The following is a 17,411-nucleotide window of genomic DNA, read 5'->3' on the forward strand; positions in this document are numbered from 1 at the left end:
TTTTATTTTAAAACATCTTTAATGGTAACTTCTTTCATACCTTTAATATTATCTCTTCAAGTGCTTAAAATCTATATTATTGTACAAACAATTTATTACATTTAGTTGAAAGTGTCTGTCTGACAGCTTTTTTAGAGGTAGTACATTTAGGTCACATTAAGAATATTAATACATTTGAGCCAAACCGTGTTTAAAGGGTAAGGATAATACCATAATTATAAAATATGTTAATAAATGTTGCTATGCTCACTTGTAATATAGTAATATATATTAGAAAGGTAGACGACATAAAAGAAACGATTCCATTGTATATTACTATAAAACCACTGTCACCCGATTTTAAAAGACTATTTATTTGTGTAAAGAACATTATTTTATTTTTGTCAGTAATTCATTCCAAGTAATTTCTTTATTATTAGTCCTAAAAGAGACATCTAGAAAAAATTTTGAACAAAAATATATTTTAATTTTGTAAATTAACACCTTATGAGAGAGCTAAGTTAGACCCGCTATAGTTAGAGCAAATACCAATGCTCAATTATTACATGGAGCGACGATATTACAAGTCAAACCAAACAATAAATAGTTAAAACAATAGTGGAAAGCTGCTCACTCTATGGCTCAGAGACGTGGGTGACAAATAAAAACATGGAAAACAGATTAAATGTAATGGAAATGAAAGAGAAGAAGAAGATTGGAGAAGAAGCGGCAAATTAACACTAATGGACAAAGTGAGAAATGAACAATTCTTAAGCTAACTGTCCACCTGAGATAAAATCTCAAGATTAGTCCTAAGGTGTTGTCCATTTGAGATCAATTGCGGACTTGAGATCGTCATGGGAGACTTACTGGTGATTTTAGTCTCGAGACCAAGACAATTCCGTGTCGACTAGAGAGTCAACGCACAACCCACTGTGACTTTATTGAGCGTATAGCCTATAGGCAGAGCTGGGCAATACCCGCGTACAAGTACCCGAATTTTGTACTTGAAAAGTACATTTTCAATAAAGTACTCGGTACTCGTACCCGTGGCGTATGGGTAAAATACCCGGTACCCGCGTTTATTATACGAGTACATTTTCCGAGTACTTTTTGCAAGTCTAAACTTGTCGCTGCATGTGGGGCAACAAATTAATAGCAACAGGCAAAACGCCGTTTTCAGTATCAGTCCATTCGCAAAGTCAAGCAAACGCCTATTCTCTTATGCCATAATAATTAATAGCCCTTCAAGAAATGCTCTGAAGAACTTTGAAAAATTAGTTATCTTAAAAGCCAATAAAATTAATCAGTGAGTGTGCGTGGTGTTTTACTGATTACAGTAAAACCTGTGTTACCGACAACCTGCTATAATCGACCACTTGTCCTTACGGCCAGTTTCAAAATTCCCCAAACTAATTATACATAATATGTATATTCCCTTATTTATGACCTGCTATTTACGGCCACCTTTATATATAATATGGACGCGACCAAATAATCACATATTTTTAAAGCTCATTTTATAGAAATTGAATGTGAATGTTGACCAAAATAATTTTGTCTATTTGTTGATGGAAATTCCCAGTACTACTTAAGTATTAGGACCTATTGTATCTACCTAAACAGCAGATTAAATACCCCGCATCGGGTCGGTGGTCACAATAGGTTCTTAAAATCCTATAATAAAATGTCAAAGTGTTGTAAAAGAGAAACGTTTGTCACTATTTATAAGTATGAATACAATTCACAAAAGTTGACCGAAAAATATGGTGTAAAAACTCAAAATATCAAAGGATATAAAAAATAAAAGTGGGTTGAGAAATTCTTTAAAAAAGCTTAACATCATTCTGTTTTTTCCGTAGTACAGTTTTGTTTTATATTAGGATATTAAAGTAGTTTAAGTAGTTTCCGTTTATGTACCTATAGAAATATATTTGCTTTTATTAACAAAATACACAAAGTTCCAATTATCTTTTATATATTTGTGAACTACAAAAACTGGAAATACCGGTCACTTTTCTATATCGGCCAATAGTTCCTTAATTTTTAGTGGCCGTTACTGACACGTTTTACTGTATTAATCAATGATCAATTTTTAAATTCTTATTTTTTTTATTTAAGTTGGAGTTGTACGTTATTTTATGTTTTCATGACTCATAAATAAATATGTTTAGAGAGACAGAGAAAATTATTACCCTCTTACCTTTTTTCGGGTTCTATATTCAAATGTACTCGAAATAAGTACCCGAGAAATTCGGGTAATTGTACTTTGAGTATTGTACTCTGAGTACTTTTTTTGAGCAATGTAATCGGTATTCTGTACTCGTTCCTCAAATATGAAAAGTACCCGGTACTCTGTAACCGAGTACAGTTTATCAGTACCCGGCCCAGCTCTGCCTATAGGTACATATTTTATATCCATTATTTAAATCCATTTTAAAGAATTAAAATGGATTCACCTCTGTCTTAATCTGTACACTCGTATAGAATAGTGCAAAAAAAGAAAAAAAAAAGGTGAAAAAAAGAAGTGTTGGATGAGAAAATAGGTGGATCATCGAATTGACTTGGGAGCCGGTTAAGCTCTCATAAATGAGTTGCGGTTTGAGGATGCAAAGCAATTAAAACATTTTTTTCGAATGTCTGCTGTGCAGTTTGGATTGTTTTTAGATTAGTTATTCTTCTTAAAGTTCCCTCTCCTATCGGAGGTTGGATATCATAATGGATATGGCCACTTTGTTGGCTGCTGCCCTGAATAGTTGTAATGAACTACAGTTAAACCATTCTCTAAGGTTCCTCAGCCAGGAGATGCGTCTTCTTCCTATGCTTCTTCTTCCTTGGATCCTTCCTTGCATAATAACTCTCAGCAACTCATATTTTTCTCCTCTGGTAATGTGACCCAAATATTCCAGTTTTCTATTTTTTATACTCTTCATAATTTCTAACTCCTTATTTAAACGTCGTAGCACTTCAATATTGGTAATCCTTTGAACCCACTGAATTTTCAATATTCTTCTGTAACACCACATTTCGAACGGTTTACTGTAAAGAGACCGAAATCATTAGACCGAAAAGCACTTTACCGAAAACTCACTAGACCGAACAGCAGAACACCGAAAAGCAGTTCTTTTTACTTGTCGCAGTAAAAGAGATAATACTAATGTAATTACAACTAAATGTTATTTGGATAGTTATTATAAACAGTTAAAATGGTGTTAACGGCACTCTACCCTTAATTTATTTTTACCTTCACTAATTTGTTTAACGGATGAAAATTATTTCATATCAGACTGTACAGAGTAACAATTTACACAGTCTATATATAAAATAATACAAAAAAATACAATAAACAAAAAGACAGATATACAAAATCTTAGCCTAATTTACTGCAAACTTTTTAAATTTATTTACTATTTCGGTCTAATGCTGTTCGGTCTAGTGAGGTTTCGGTAAAGTGCTTTTCGGTCTAATGAGTTCGGTCTATTGCTTTCGGTCTAATGATTTCGGTCTAATTGTCGTGTACCATTTCGAACGCTTCTATTCTTCTTATGTGTTGTGTCTTCAATGTCCAAGCTTCCATTAGAAAATATGTAGCATCTTAGAGCCCTCAATCTGAGAGGCAACTGAAGATCTTTGTTTGTAAGCAGTGCTTTCATTTTTATAAATACTTGCCTTGCAGTTTCAATTCTGACTTTAATTTCTTTGTTTTGGCATTTTTGTCATCAACTCAGGTTTTGGTGACCACTGCTGCTACTGTCTCTGTTGTCTCCACAGGCTGTCTGTCAAATTCTTCATTTAATAAACTGTCAAAGTCAACCCTTTCTATCGGTACATTTCCCAAATGTATGCTTGTTTGTATGTTTGTTTTCTTAGTTATTATCATGTATTTGGTCTTTTTTATATTCATTTTTAGTCCATATTCTTCACAGAAACTGTTTGTTTTGTTTAGTAGTAGTTGGAGTTGTTCAGCAGAACTTGCCATAATCACGGTGTCATCTGCATATTTTATGTTGTTAATGGATCTTCCGTTAATTATTATTCCTTCACTTTAAGATAGTAATAATTCTTCAAAAATGGCTTCACTATATGCATTAAAGAGTAATGGAGACATAATACATCCGCCTAACTCCTCTCCTTATTTCAATTTCTGGACTGGGTTCGTTATCTATTACAATTTGTGCTCTTTGATTCCAGTAAAGGTTTGTTATTATTCGTAAGTCCCTTTTGTCTATGTTTTTTGTCTTTAGAATTTGGACTAATTTTTCATGTCTTACTTTGTCAAAAGCTTTCTCAAAATCAATTTACTTTTTCACTAAACACCAACTGAGACTCGTCTCAGCTCTTCTGGCATAGACCGAAGACTGGAGACTAGATCTCGAGATCATAAATAAGCATGTCCACTTGTGACAAGCAAAGTCTCGGCAACCGGTTACAGCTTGTTTCGGAGAGTTCTCTCAAACCCATAAACATTTTTGAGTGCAGCCTCGAGACTATTTTGTCTCTAATGGACACTCAGCTTAAAAAAGACACTAGCATTTTTCATTAGAATAAAAATTGATAAAAGCTAGAGTTAAGAGTTTTAAAAAACAAATAATTCAGTTGAGCATAGAAACATTTATGTAATAATTATTAGTCCAGTCGGGTTAGACGAAAAAATGCCTAACCTTGCATGGCGAGCTGCCCGAAATTTTATTATGGTGACCTTTACAGGAGGTCAATAGTAGTGTAAACTTAAAATCGCGACTGAATTCCGTCGTTGTGTCAATCGCCATCTTGATTTTAAAGGACCGTTTTAAAGAGCAGTTTTTGCTCAATATCTCCATCATTTATAGGTACTGCAAATTTTTGTAAATACGATTTCGTACATTTTTTTAAAATTTTTATATGCGATCAATATTTTCTGAGTTAAGGGGGAAAATGGCGGTAGGGGGAAGCATGATTATTGAATTGTAAATTGTATCTCGTTTATTATTAACCTTACGACATAATTGTACATCAACAAAAATGGAGAGAATTATGTTTTATACAATTTTGGTCTCTTTCATTTTTTTGCTATACGCTCCGAGCTTCGCTGGTGTCGCTCCTAGCGGATTACTAATGCAACTTTCACCGGTAATTTTTAAATTTATTATTTAATTGTTATCGCTTAATATTTACAACGCAAAAAAGTAATTAAATTGTAATCGATTTTTTAAAGATTTTGCTACTCATTTTAACGTTCTATTAATGAAATATTAATTTCTTACTTCGGATACTTTCACAATTATCGTGTAGATGGCGCTTAGATTAGTTTATAATGACATATTACGAAATATTAAAAAAACTTAAATTCAGTATTTAAAACGTAAGTATATTTAAGGTAAAAATATACACCACAGCTTTGACCAACTAATATTATTTCCTATTAATGTTTTTAATTTCAATGTTTTAAATTAATCACTTTGACATTTATGTCAAATTTCCAGTAAAAGCTTACAGACTTGTTACTACTGGCGCTCGCGAATTTTTAATTATCCCCTCTACCTACGAGCACATAGCGTAGAATCAATATTTGAGGTCGTACGTACGCGATAAAGGCTCGAGCGTAAGATCTTGCCGGAAATGGTTATATAGGAATTCTTTTTGTTCAATATCTCAGCCATTTCAAACTCTTCGACAAAATGGTAACCACAATATTTATTCCTACCAGTACCATGTACCAACATACCAGTTCCTACAATTTTTATCGAACAATTGAAAACGGTGGAGATATTGAGCAACAAGGTTTCTCCTTTAAAATCAAGATGGAGGCTAACGCAACGAAGGAATTCAGTAGCGATTTATAATTCACACTATTATTGATCCTGCTAAAGGTTAAAATAATAAAACATCCAAGGTCAAATGCTTTCCCAACTGAACTGTGGTTCGTACAGTATAAATCATAGACATAATAAGAATAGACTAGGCATGGTAGGCAAAATAGTGTAACGCGAACAGATGGTAGATGCTCTATCTACCTCTCTTTACCGCGCGATCCCGTGCATGTTGCAGACAAAGATGGCTAGACCACTCAAAGTGAATATTGACCAATGAAGTCCTTGATATTGGCGTTACACCCCGATGCACAGAGTGGCCCATACATTACCTTATCTATTCTTATTATGTCTATGGTATAAATATCGCTGCATGTCATCTTCGTCATTGCAAGTTGCGTCACATGATACCAACACAAAAATATTTAAGTCCTAGGTCTGTTGCTATTTAGAACCGTTTTGCCAAGTACACTGGAATTACAGCCGTTAGACAATTTTATTATATACCCATAGAAATATTATTTGAAAAGGACATCGCACACATCTTATGGAAAATATAATGTCACTCAAATTCAATAAAATTTATACGAATAGATTCGTTTTAAATTTACGGTCAAATCTTATCATTGCGCCAACTCCATGTTTTCAATAAACTGAGCAGAAATTGTTATAAATAAATCTGAAATCAAATGGATACGTACATAAGTTAGAGAGAGAAAAAATATTTTATAATACCCAAATTGTCGGTACTCCATAAATCAGCGGATTAGTTTTACTAATCCGCTTAGGCCCAGCGGGGTTTAAGCTCTTTTGAATAGCACACAGAGCAATAGTAATTGTAACTGACACTTTTACTGACTAAAAAATTTGATTTCGATAAACTTTAATTGCAATTTGCGCCGTAATTAATCATAATTAAGAGTTGGCGCAATGATAAGATTTGACCGTTAATTTAAAACGAATCTATTCGTATAAATTTTATTGAATTTGAGTGACATTATATTTTCCATAAGATGTGTGCGATGTCCTTTCTATTAATGTAAACTTAAAGAAAAATACCATGACTTGTTTCATTTAATTTGTATAAGTGCATTATAAAGCGTTTTTATGAAGCACACCTGCCCGGATTAAATTTTAACTGCGATCAAACGAAGGTGACATTTTGGGATAAATTGGTAACACTTATTTGACAATTGCGGTATTGACACTTCAGTTTTGTTTAATTATTTACAATATTGAATATTATATAAGTATATTGTTTTACAGTTTATGGTTTTTTATAGTTTATTATTGTTTCACTTCTGCAATAATTATGTGATATATTTGATTTAAAATGATTTTATGAATTTTTTTGGAATTTGGCAACAACGTCAACTCAGATCTCTGACGTAGATAATGACTTGCAACGGTATTTACACTGTACCAAGCATAACTAACTTGTGGTTCAAATAAACAAAGTAACCCTTTTGTTGGTCCCATTCTGGGTGGCGTAAAGCACTTAATACTAACAAATACATATAAATGTATTTTGGACATTTGGTTTCATTCTATAATGTAAACAAGAAATCTTAAACATAATTCTGTTTTGTTTATCGTAAATTAATATTAGTTAACACTATTGTGGTTATCTAAACTGCCAACAGAGCCTTTTGGGTTACTATACAACGGTAACATGAAACCCAAAAAAATGTAAAATTTGGATATTTGCATATTATGAGATAATATAAATGGTATTTTTGATAGATTTTCACTTTTAGAGTTTCTAAAACTATTTTTAGGTGATGTTGCTATAAAATCTATATTTATGCATGAGAAAGTAATAATTTCAAATAATCAATGAAGGCCAATTCCTACCTTTTCATGCGCAGCAGCCATGTTTTTACCCGCCAATACTTGTTTAATATTCAAATTATATTTATATCTTTTTGTTCTAATTAATGATGTCAAATCCGTTTTCCATTACATGCCGAAATATATTATTCTTCTTACGGTGTGTATCCGTTCCGTATGTTGGCGATCAGCATGGCTATCTTAAATTTGCTGGCTGTTATTCGACACTTTTTGGACTATTGCCAATAGTCCCTTACTCGATGTATTGACCCACTTTTTCAGGTTTTGAAGCCAAGATATTCTTCTTCCCTATGGTCCTCTCTTCCCAAATACCTTGCCCTGAAGAATGAGTTGCAGCAAGAAATATCACTTTTCATTCCTCATAACATGGTTAAGATATTCTAGTTTGCGCCCTTAGGTGGTGTTAATAATCTCGTATTCCTTGCCCATTCTACGTAGGACATGAACATTTGTGACACGATCCACCCACGAAATTCTTACAATGCGTCTGTTACCACATCTCGAATATCTTGAGTTTTCTTCAAGAACCTTTGTAAAGTGTCCAAGCCTCTATTCATCATTCAAAGAGATCATTTTAATATTTTAAGGCTAAAAATGACAAATGCATGTACTGAATAGTATTTAATACAAATAAAATATTGTAGGTATATAGCACTGGATTGTGTTTATAAAGTAATTGCGCAGCCGCCATGTTTTTCGTATGTACAGTTTTAGTCAACAATAGAGGTTAGGCATCATTACGGGTTTACTCATACACATATATACCGGGTGGACCAAAAGTCAGTTAACCGTTTTGTATATTAAAAAAAAACGTTTATTGTTTATTGTAAATAAGTAAGTACAAAGAAGTGCATGCTTTACATTTTATGTTCAAAATGTAAACCACCTTCATCAATACATTTTTGGCAACGCTTATACACAGTGAAACAAGTCTTTCTACAGACTTCCAAGTTGGCACGGAGAACTTCAAATTGGCAAAAACTTTATCTTTAAGTACTCCCCACAAGGCAAAATCACAGGGCGTCAAATCTGGCCAACGCGCGGGCCATTCAATTGTGTCTCTTCTCCCTATCCAATCACTAAACTGGTCATTTAGAAACTCACGAACTTGCAATCCGTAATGAGGCGGTGCACCGTCTTGCTGAAAATATCGAATACCTTGTAACTGTGGATTATTTGCAAAGCCCTTTACAGAGCATTATATATTTTCTTGGAGACGCCGCAAACTTGCGAGTGACTTTTTTTGATAGCGTTAACTGACTTTTGGTCCACCCGGTGTAATACCTAGACTGGGCATTACAATCTAAAACTGTTCCACCAGTCAGTGTGACAGAGAAAAGCGTTTGTATTTAGGGTAGTCATCTCTTTGTAATCACCGGGGTTTATCCAATTACGTTGAGTTTATCGACCACGTGACTTCTCCAATGCATTATAGTGTATAATCAATAAAATAGATCATAATATTTTAAGGCTAAAAATAACAAATGCATGTATTGAATAGTATTTAATACAAATAAAATTTTGTAGGCATAGCACGAGCTTGTTTATAAAGAATTTCATTTATAAAATAAAACGTTTGAATAGGTAGTTCTTTTTTTGAAAAAATTTGAAGAAAATTTTGTCTTTAAATAATTAATAGCGTGTATTACTCTTACATACATACCTACCCCATAATCACATCGCTTCGTTGTTCCTTTTCGTACAGATATAATAATAATTGATTAAAACAATTTACTTGCTAATTGAGGCACTTTTTTCTTTATTTCCGTATTTCTTTTTTTCAATAATAAGTAAAAAGACTCTCTTACATTTCTTACCTTAAAATATGCTAATTTATTTTTATTACCCTCCCATGCATAAGTATTTAAGATGTATAATCAGTGTAACCCAGCAAACATTGTCGTATTCACTATACAGTGATGAGCGCGCTAGTAACTGACAAAATAACGCAAAAGATGAAAAACATATTAATTTGTGAGATAAACAGAGATGAAACTTGTAGAGGTGGGAAATTTAGCGATAGAAACCTATACATTTACATTATATTGATTGTTTCCCACCTTTAGACGTATTAGAGAACATAGAGGAGTATGTCAACTAAAACTTTTACCGTCACAGTGATAGTTGTCAAACTCGTCCGATATGTCTAAAGGTGGGAAACAATACAATGTAAATTTATAGGTTTCTTTCGCTAAATTTCACATCTCTAATAGTTTCATCTCTTTTTAGCTCGCAAATTAATATGTTTTCCGTTATTTTGTTGGTCATTAGCGCACTCGTCACTGTATAAAAATTACTCGATCTCTACTTACAATTTCAACAAATGTCAATAAACATGTCATTTGGGCACAAATGTATATCCAGGTCTATACAGTGATGAGCGGGCTAATAACGGGCAAAATAAACGCAACACATGGAAAACATAATAGGTTGTGTAATAAAAAAAGAGATGAAACTAATACATTACCACTATCGAGATTTTACACCTCCAATGTAGGGCTTTTCAACGACTGTCATTTGTTTCGAGCTTCGGTCATATGTTGTATAATCTAAGTATAATATTAATATAGACGGAATATACGACATATGACAGATTGAAGCTCGAAACAAATGACAATCGTTGAAAAGCCTTATTAATTGCTCCAAACATATATAACCATATCAATACATAACCCTTTCACAAACATGTATCATTTATAAAACTTTGACATTCTTTTTGGGTATACTGGAAACAAATAATTCAATAGTTTATTAATACCTGGTTGCACCAATAGATCTTAAGCTTAAGACGAGAATAAGATAAGAATTAATATAATATAATTATAACAAAATATAATAACAATATTATAACATAATAATAGATAATAGATAATAATAAAGTAAGAATCGAAAATTATAGTGCAACGTAAGTGGTACGGTGACCCTATCTATAAGCTGAGCTGGGCTAAGCTGGAGCTTAAGATCTGTTGCTGCAACCAGGCATAAAAGTGATCTGGTTACTGTGTTTCACTGATAAAGTACCTTTACGTAACAACATGTTTGCTGGGTTAAGTGTTAATTCCTTGAAACCTAAACTAATAACATGTTTCTTTCTAACTACATATAATATGTGCGGCATTTTGAGATTTTGATCTTTAGATAAAAAACTATAAAAATCTAGTTAATTTTTATTCTTTGTGTCAACTTTTGATCTTGTGTCACACAATTCCATGAAATGCTTTTAATATACTTGCAGTTTTTTATGGAAATATTAATGATTTATTAATAATATATTAATAATTGACGTTTAAACGTTGAATTTATAAAAGATGGAATGCAAAGAAACTGCTAACGTTGCCAATAACGTATATAATAGGGCTATTCATCGCTTTTATTTTGTTTCGTACCCTTGAAGTAGGACGTATATATTATTAAGGTTTCCATATTTTTCAAAAATAAAACAGAAAATAGTAAGACAAAAATCAAATCACCGACCAACAGAAATCGCAACACCCTGTATATTGTATATTAAGCATTAGATGTAAGAAAGTGTTTTTCGGAATTAGTGACTCGTATTCGGTTTAAAGACATTCCCCGAAAATAATAAAACAATATATTGGTTTTTCTACCGTTTAGTTAGATAGACATTTGCAAACATTTGACGTTGAACTTTCTATTGTACGGCATACCACGAAACAAATGAAAAGTTTATACAAAAGAGTAGGTTTAGTAAATGGTCGTTTGAGAATAAGTAATTATCCTGTTTTCCGTAGAAATTGAAATGGTCAATTATGTGTTTACTAAGAATAACTTACGGATTATTAGATAGTAGAAAGTTGTTTTTTTGAGAAGACGGTAAAATTTCTTTGGATAGAGACAGGTCCTGATTGGTGAAAAAGAACGAAGTGGGAGATTTAATGATTTGGATAGAGTTTTGCCATGAGAGGAGAGGGCATTGTGAATTGAATACCGCGCGAGAGCACTACAGTTTCTGCTGAGACGACGTTGATAATTTGCCAAGTTTTGAAAAAAGTATAAGTTGTATTTGTGTGTGGTGGAACCAAGGACTGGACCAAGTCGATTAGTTGAGATATCCTTGTGTCTGGAGAGAAAGGGGTTTATTCATGTAGTCAAGATTTGGAGCAGAGGAATTGGCAGGAGTGTTTGGAGAAACTGAAAAGTACGAGCAAAGTGGACAAGACACAATCAAAGGAGAGTGAGAGGAAGTCATCAATTTTGGAGACAAAAGGTTAGTTTCGTCATTTTAGTAAACAGAGACTATCAATCACGACCACCTATTTAAATTAGAGTTATTCGTTTTGTTGGTTTTATTGAGAATTAAAATAAATGATAAATTATTGTGAAGCACTAAATTTAAGAAATCTTTAATTTGGATATAAGTTTAATTAATTTGAATTGATAATTTTGGATGTATGATTTGATGGATGGTTGAAATTTTTATTATTCTAATCATTGTATATGGTACATGTTTATTCAGATTTTTTACTTTTGATATTTGATATTTTGATATTTTTAATTTTGCTGTAAATTTATTTTCCTATTGTCTATCTAGATGTCTATTGTCTATCTAGTCCGCTAGGTACTAAATTGGTTAGCACTTTGGTTTTTCCGAAGTTTATTTCCAACGCTACTTCTTGGGAAACTCGTTGTAGTTCTTGCAGCGTTTCGTGGGCTTCCTTTAAGCCATCGGTTATTATTAAGTCATCTGTAAATCGCAGGTGGTTCAGCCTTTCGCCATCGACATTCAAATATCTGTTTTCCCATTCTAACATCTGGAATTCATGCTGCATTACGGCGTTGAATAGTTTTGGTGACACGCTGTCTCCTTGTCTCACTGCCCTTTTTAGCTTTATTTTTTGAGTTTGGGTGTGGAGGTTTATTGCTGTTGTGGCATTTGCATATATATGTTGAATAATGTTATATAGGTACTCGATTCTACAATCTCTTAAGATGGCTACCATCTCGATAGTGTCACAGGCTTTTTTATAGTCAACAAATACTAGTACCAGCGATCGGTTGTACTCTACACTATATAGTTTTTTCGATTAGGGCCTTTAGATAAGTTAGATGGTAATTTGTATCATACTTAGGACTAGTTGTCCTATAGGTTTCGAGGTCTGTTTCATCTCCTTTCTTATGTATGAATAGCGTTATAGAATTATTCCATTCAGCTATGGTTTGGTTTTCTAAGCATGTATTGAAGAACTGTTTGATTGCCCTGATAAGAGCAGATCTTCCGATTTTTAGCGCATCAGGGCCTCGATTTTTGACCCTTCGCTTCGTTATCGATTATTCGCTATCTATACACTAAACAGATACGAAGCGAATACGTTTGATAACGAAGCGAAGGGTCAAAAATCGAGGTCCTGCCACTATTCCGTCCTCGCCATGATAATGACGTATGACGTAGATATATTATACGTCACATGTCAATAGTACGAAAAATAAGAAAAGCGATCAATAGCCCTATAGAACGTTATAAAATGCCATGCATAAAAAATGTTTGTCGCAATATGAGCAACATCAAATCGTGAGCAATATTTGTCAAAAAACAGATATTCACTCTTAAGACTCACCTCTATTTTAAACAAAATAAACGTTAACAAAATATATTACAGAAATATTACTTAAACAATAATATTAATGACTTAAAGTAAAAGTAAACATATAAATTTGATCAAACATAAAAAAGTAACTTATACTACTTTTTCAGTCATTTTACCTGAGTTCAATGAAATGTTAAGCATTCCTAACTATACATTTTCAAATACTCTTATGCTTCTAATGCAAAATAAGTGTTCGCCACTATTTTCTTAAAATATACACTGCTCCAAAAAACATAATTGCCATTTTCTAGAAGCAAACGGAAATAAGTATGTATGCAACAAGTAGTGCAAACACTGGTGTTGATTTCTTAAGAGTTGAACAAAACTTTTTGCACGGAAGTACCGTTTTAAAGTCGCCGAAATGGTACAAGCGATATATTATTCGACGACCCTTAGCAAGATGAGAACAAATATATTTCAGATTTTTATATTACTTCCAGTTAAAAAGTTATGATCGGAAGTTTGACAAAATTAATTAAAATTAGAGAAATCGTATATCAATCGGCGCAAAGTTACACGAAGAGTTCAAATATTGACTTCCGATTCTAGTTTCGGCCACGTTGGGTGAAAGCCTATAAAAAAAATAAGTAAAATCCTTTATAAGAGGTATATTTCTTAAAATTCCCTAAAAAGGGTTACATCACAAAAGCAGAACTAGCAGAACTTAAAATATTAAATGAACTTCCAGTGTGCTGGAATAAGTGTTACCCCCCTTATTAACTTATTTATTTTTAGCACATAAGCAAAACGCTCGGACAGGTCGATTTTTAAAATAATCATAGTATATTATAGCATCAATGTTTCGAACTTTACGCGATCCCTCTTCAGATGACAGGCATAACTTTGAATTTTTTAAATGGGAAAGTACATCACGTGACACCTCATTTAAAAGCTTTTGAAATGCTGATTACAAAAGTGTATAATACTTTACTCCCATTTGAGAGCGTAGGCGCAAAATTTCGGTCGAATTATTTTTAAAGGCATTGTTTTTTTTTCCGAATTCTGAGAAAACCAATAAGTATTTTTGAAAAATTTAAACGCAGAATGAAAGACTACATTATTACGAAGGGCTTAAAGTCCCTTAGACTAAACAAAAAGTTTCTTTTGAATAATATATTTGAAATTAAAAATCAGACTAAATTTTCTCTTTTTTTACCCCTGTGACTTATTAAAATAAACATTATAGAAGTTCTCAGGGACTTTCGACCCTCGCTAATACTGTAATATTTCATTCTGCGTTTAAATTTTTCAAAAATACTTATTAGTTTTCTCAGGATTCGATAAAAATGAATGCATTTAAAAATATTTCTATCGAAATTTTGCGCCTACGTTCTCAAGTAAGATTAAAGTATTACATATTTTTGTAATCAGTATTTCAAAAGCTTTTAAATGAGATGTCACATGATGTAAAAATCAAAGTTTTGCCTGTCACCTAAAGAGGGATGGCGTAAAGTTCGAAACATTGATGCTATAATATAATAAGATTATTTTAAAAATCGACCTACCCGAGCGTTTTGCTTATGTGCTAAAAATAAATAAGTTAATAAGGGGGGCGGGTAATACTTATTCCAGCGCACTGTATAAAAAATATTTGTTTTATCTCCCAATGTTGAAAGATAACATCTCATACCTATTGTATATCATAAAAATTAAAGGTAATAATAAAACAATTTTGTTATCATATTCGTTTTTGTCAACCCAAAATTAGTACTTAAGATTTGATTTAACTCACTCAGAGTAATAATTTTTTGGAGCAGTGTATTTTATATTTAAAAATTCAATTTTTTAAAAAGATATATACTTATATATCTGTACCATTTGATCAAATGATGTTATGTCCATTTTTACTACTTTATAGGAAAGACAAAAAACCGTTTATGGGAGTTTGTGTTTAAGGTTTTACCTAGGAATTAGCAATTTTCAGAATAAATAGATATGTGAATCTATCCGTTACGTTACAATTTATTTTACGGACTCGAAAAAGTGGAACAAGAGTTTGAAAATAAAAAAGGAGTTTGAAAAAATTGCAAATTATCATGTTTTGACCAAATGATTATTGTTAAAGAATATTACTTATTATCTTCCTATTCTGGAATTATTTGACTTTTTTGTGGAATTTCTTCTTCCTCTTCTTCTGTATGTCATATTTATGTCTTCACTATGTCTTCATCTGCGATGAAGGTTGGCAATCATCACTGCTATTCTAACTTTTGACACTACAGCTCAAAAGAGTTCAGTTGGGCTGCATACACACCAAGATATTTTTCTTCTACCTATGCTGCGCCTTCCTTGAATATTTTCCTGCATTATTAATTTAAAGAATTCATAACTGTCACCACGTGTCATATGATCCAGATACTGTGTTTTTTTTTTATTTTGGTGGAATCCAGTATCTCCCTGTTGTGCTCTATTTTTCTTAGTACTTTTCATTGGTTATTCTGTCTGCCCAGGAGATTCTCAGCAATCTTCGATATGTCCACATTTCAAATGGTTCCAATCTATTATTACATTGTTTAATAAGAGTCCATGTCTCCATAACATACACAAGAATAGAAAATGCATAACAATAATTTATTACTCGTTTTCTAAGATTTAGGCTGAGGTCTCTACTACAAAATATTTGTTTCATGTTATTGAATGCATTTAACAATGAATTAATACAACTTGATTCCACAAAAATACTAATTTGTGACTTATGCACAAGTGACTTGTACCACTTATCACTATTTGACCATAAAAAATGAAAAATGTATTTTGATCATTGTGTGATAACAATACTTATGATAATCTGATCACGCATAAACAAAAAAATGTGCACTTATCATTGAATAACCAATGCTGCCAATCAAATTATATCCGTTGTGCATTTAGCAGCGTCTGCCTAAACGATAAAGAATGTTGTTTTGATTATTTGTGTGCACTAAACACAAAATGACTAAAAATGCAGTAAGCACCGTCTGACCAAATGGTACTGATATATATCGTTGTAATTTTCAGATTTCTTGTTTGTTAAGAACAATTTTTGTACATATAGAAATATATAAAATATTTATATAAAGTAAATCTAAAACGCTTTACATACAGAATCAACATCCTCATATAATATAACATCTTATTTTATTTTACATTAGATATATTAATGACTAACATGTAGATATCACATTTAGTTAATATATGGAACATATATGTAGTTAAATTTAAGATATGCGGATATTCACTTCGATAAACGCCCTGAAAATAAAAGAAAATATTAGTAAGTTTAATGAAGACCCCTGCAGAAAAATCTCACAAAAACAACGAAAGTATATTCAAATAATAATAATACATCTCTATATAAATTTAAAAGAAGGACTAATAAACATTATACAGTAGGTATCTACAACAGCTTGCTCATTGACCAAATTTTATTTTATTAATAATTCATTCCTTCCCTGGGCCCTGATTCTAATTCAAATTTCGACTAAAAACAGGTCGCAATCAATATGGCGACGTTGAAATGCGACTATGCGATTCTTGTGGATTTCAGTTGAACTAACTAAAGGACGTCACTAAATTTCGATAGGTCGCAATTAATTTCGACTCCTCAAAAGTGGTTGAAATTATAATTTCGGGTCGAAATTATTGTGATACGGACATGAATGAATGGCCACAAGAGAGGTTAGGTTTAGTTTAGGAGATGTATTTTGTTTGTTTCCTGCCAGGAAAACTAAAGAAAAAGGTATTAATATGGCTGGGTTTTATGGAAATTTGCTGGTTTTGGAGGAATTAGATAGAATAGTATTAAATTAGAAATACATATAATAATTGAGAATGTCCACAACGTGAATTTATCAACTCAATGAAAGATGTAAGGTAATAATCTGGGAAAATTAGTATAAAACAAGGAAAATTATGTACCAGCTATTTTATTGCTGGACATGCTGGAATCAAATCTTAAGATTTCATATATTAGTAATATAGCCATGCAAAGTCCGCAGAAAGTGTGCTATTTGGTTTATAAACAAATTAGCGCTCCGAAATCTTTTCAATTATTGCTCTGTAACTCAGAAGATTTTAACGTTAAACCAAAAACACCCGCATAAAAATTTACTGTAATTTAATTCTGCACATAGATATTTTTTCCGATTTCCTTCGGAGGAAATGTTCCTCGGAAAATTCGGGTTTTTCAAACAAAATCTTTAATTTT

The 17,411-nt window shown here is 32.2% G+C and overlaps 1 protein-coding gene across 1 annotated transcript in view; it reads right to left on the reverse strand.

Annotated features, from left to right (window-relative positions):
• Positions 1-17,411, reverse strand: part of LOC126881076 (insulin-like growth factor 1 receptor) — a 220,555-nt gene continuing 203,144 nt past the window's right edge. The window contains exon 9 of the mRNA XM_050645107.1: positions 1-16,456. The gene's annotated coding sequence lies outside the window, so the exon portion shown is untranslated. The remainder of the gene's footprint in view (positions 16,457-17,411) is intronic.

Source organism: Diabrotica virgifera, chromosome 3, assembly GCF_917563875.1.
Source record: "Diabrotica virgifera virgifera chromosome 3, PGI_DIABVI_V3a".
NCBI classification, from domain to species: Eukaryota; Metazoa; Arthropoda; class Insecta; order Coleoptera; family Chrysomelidae; genus Diabrotica; species Diabrotica virgifera.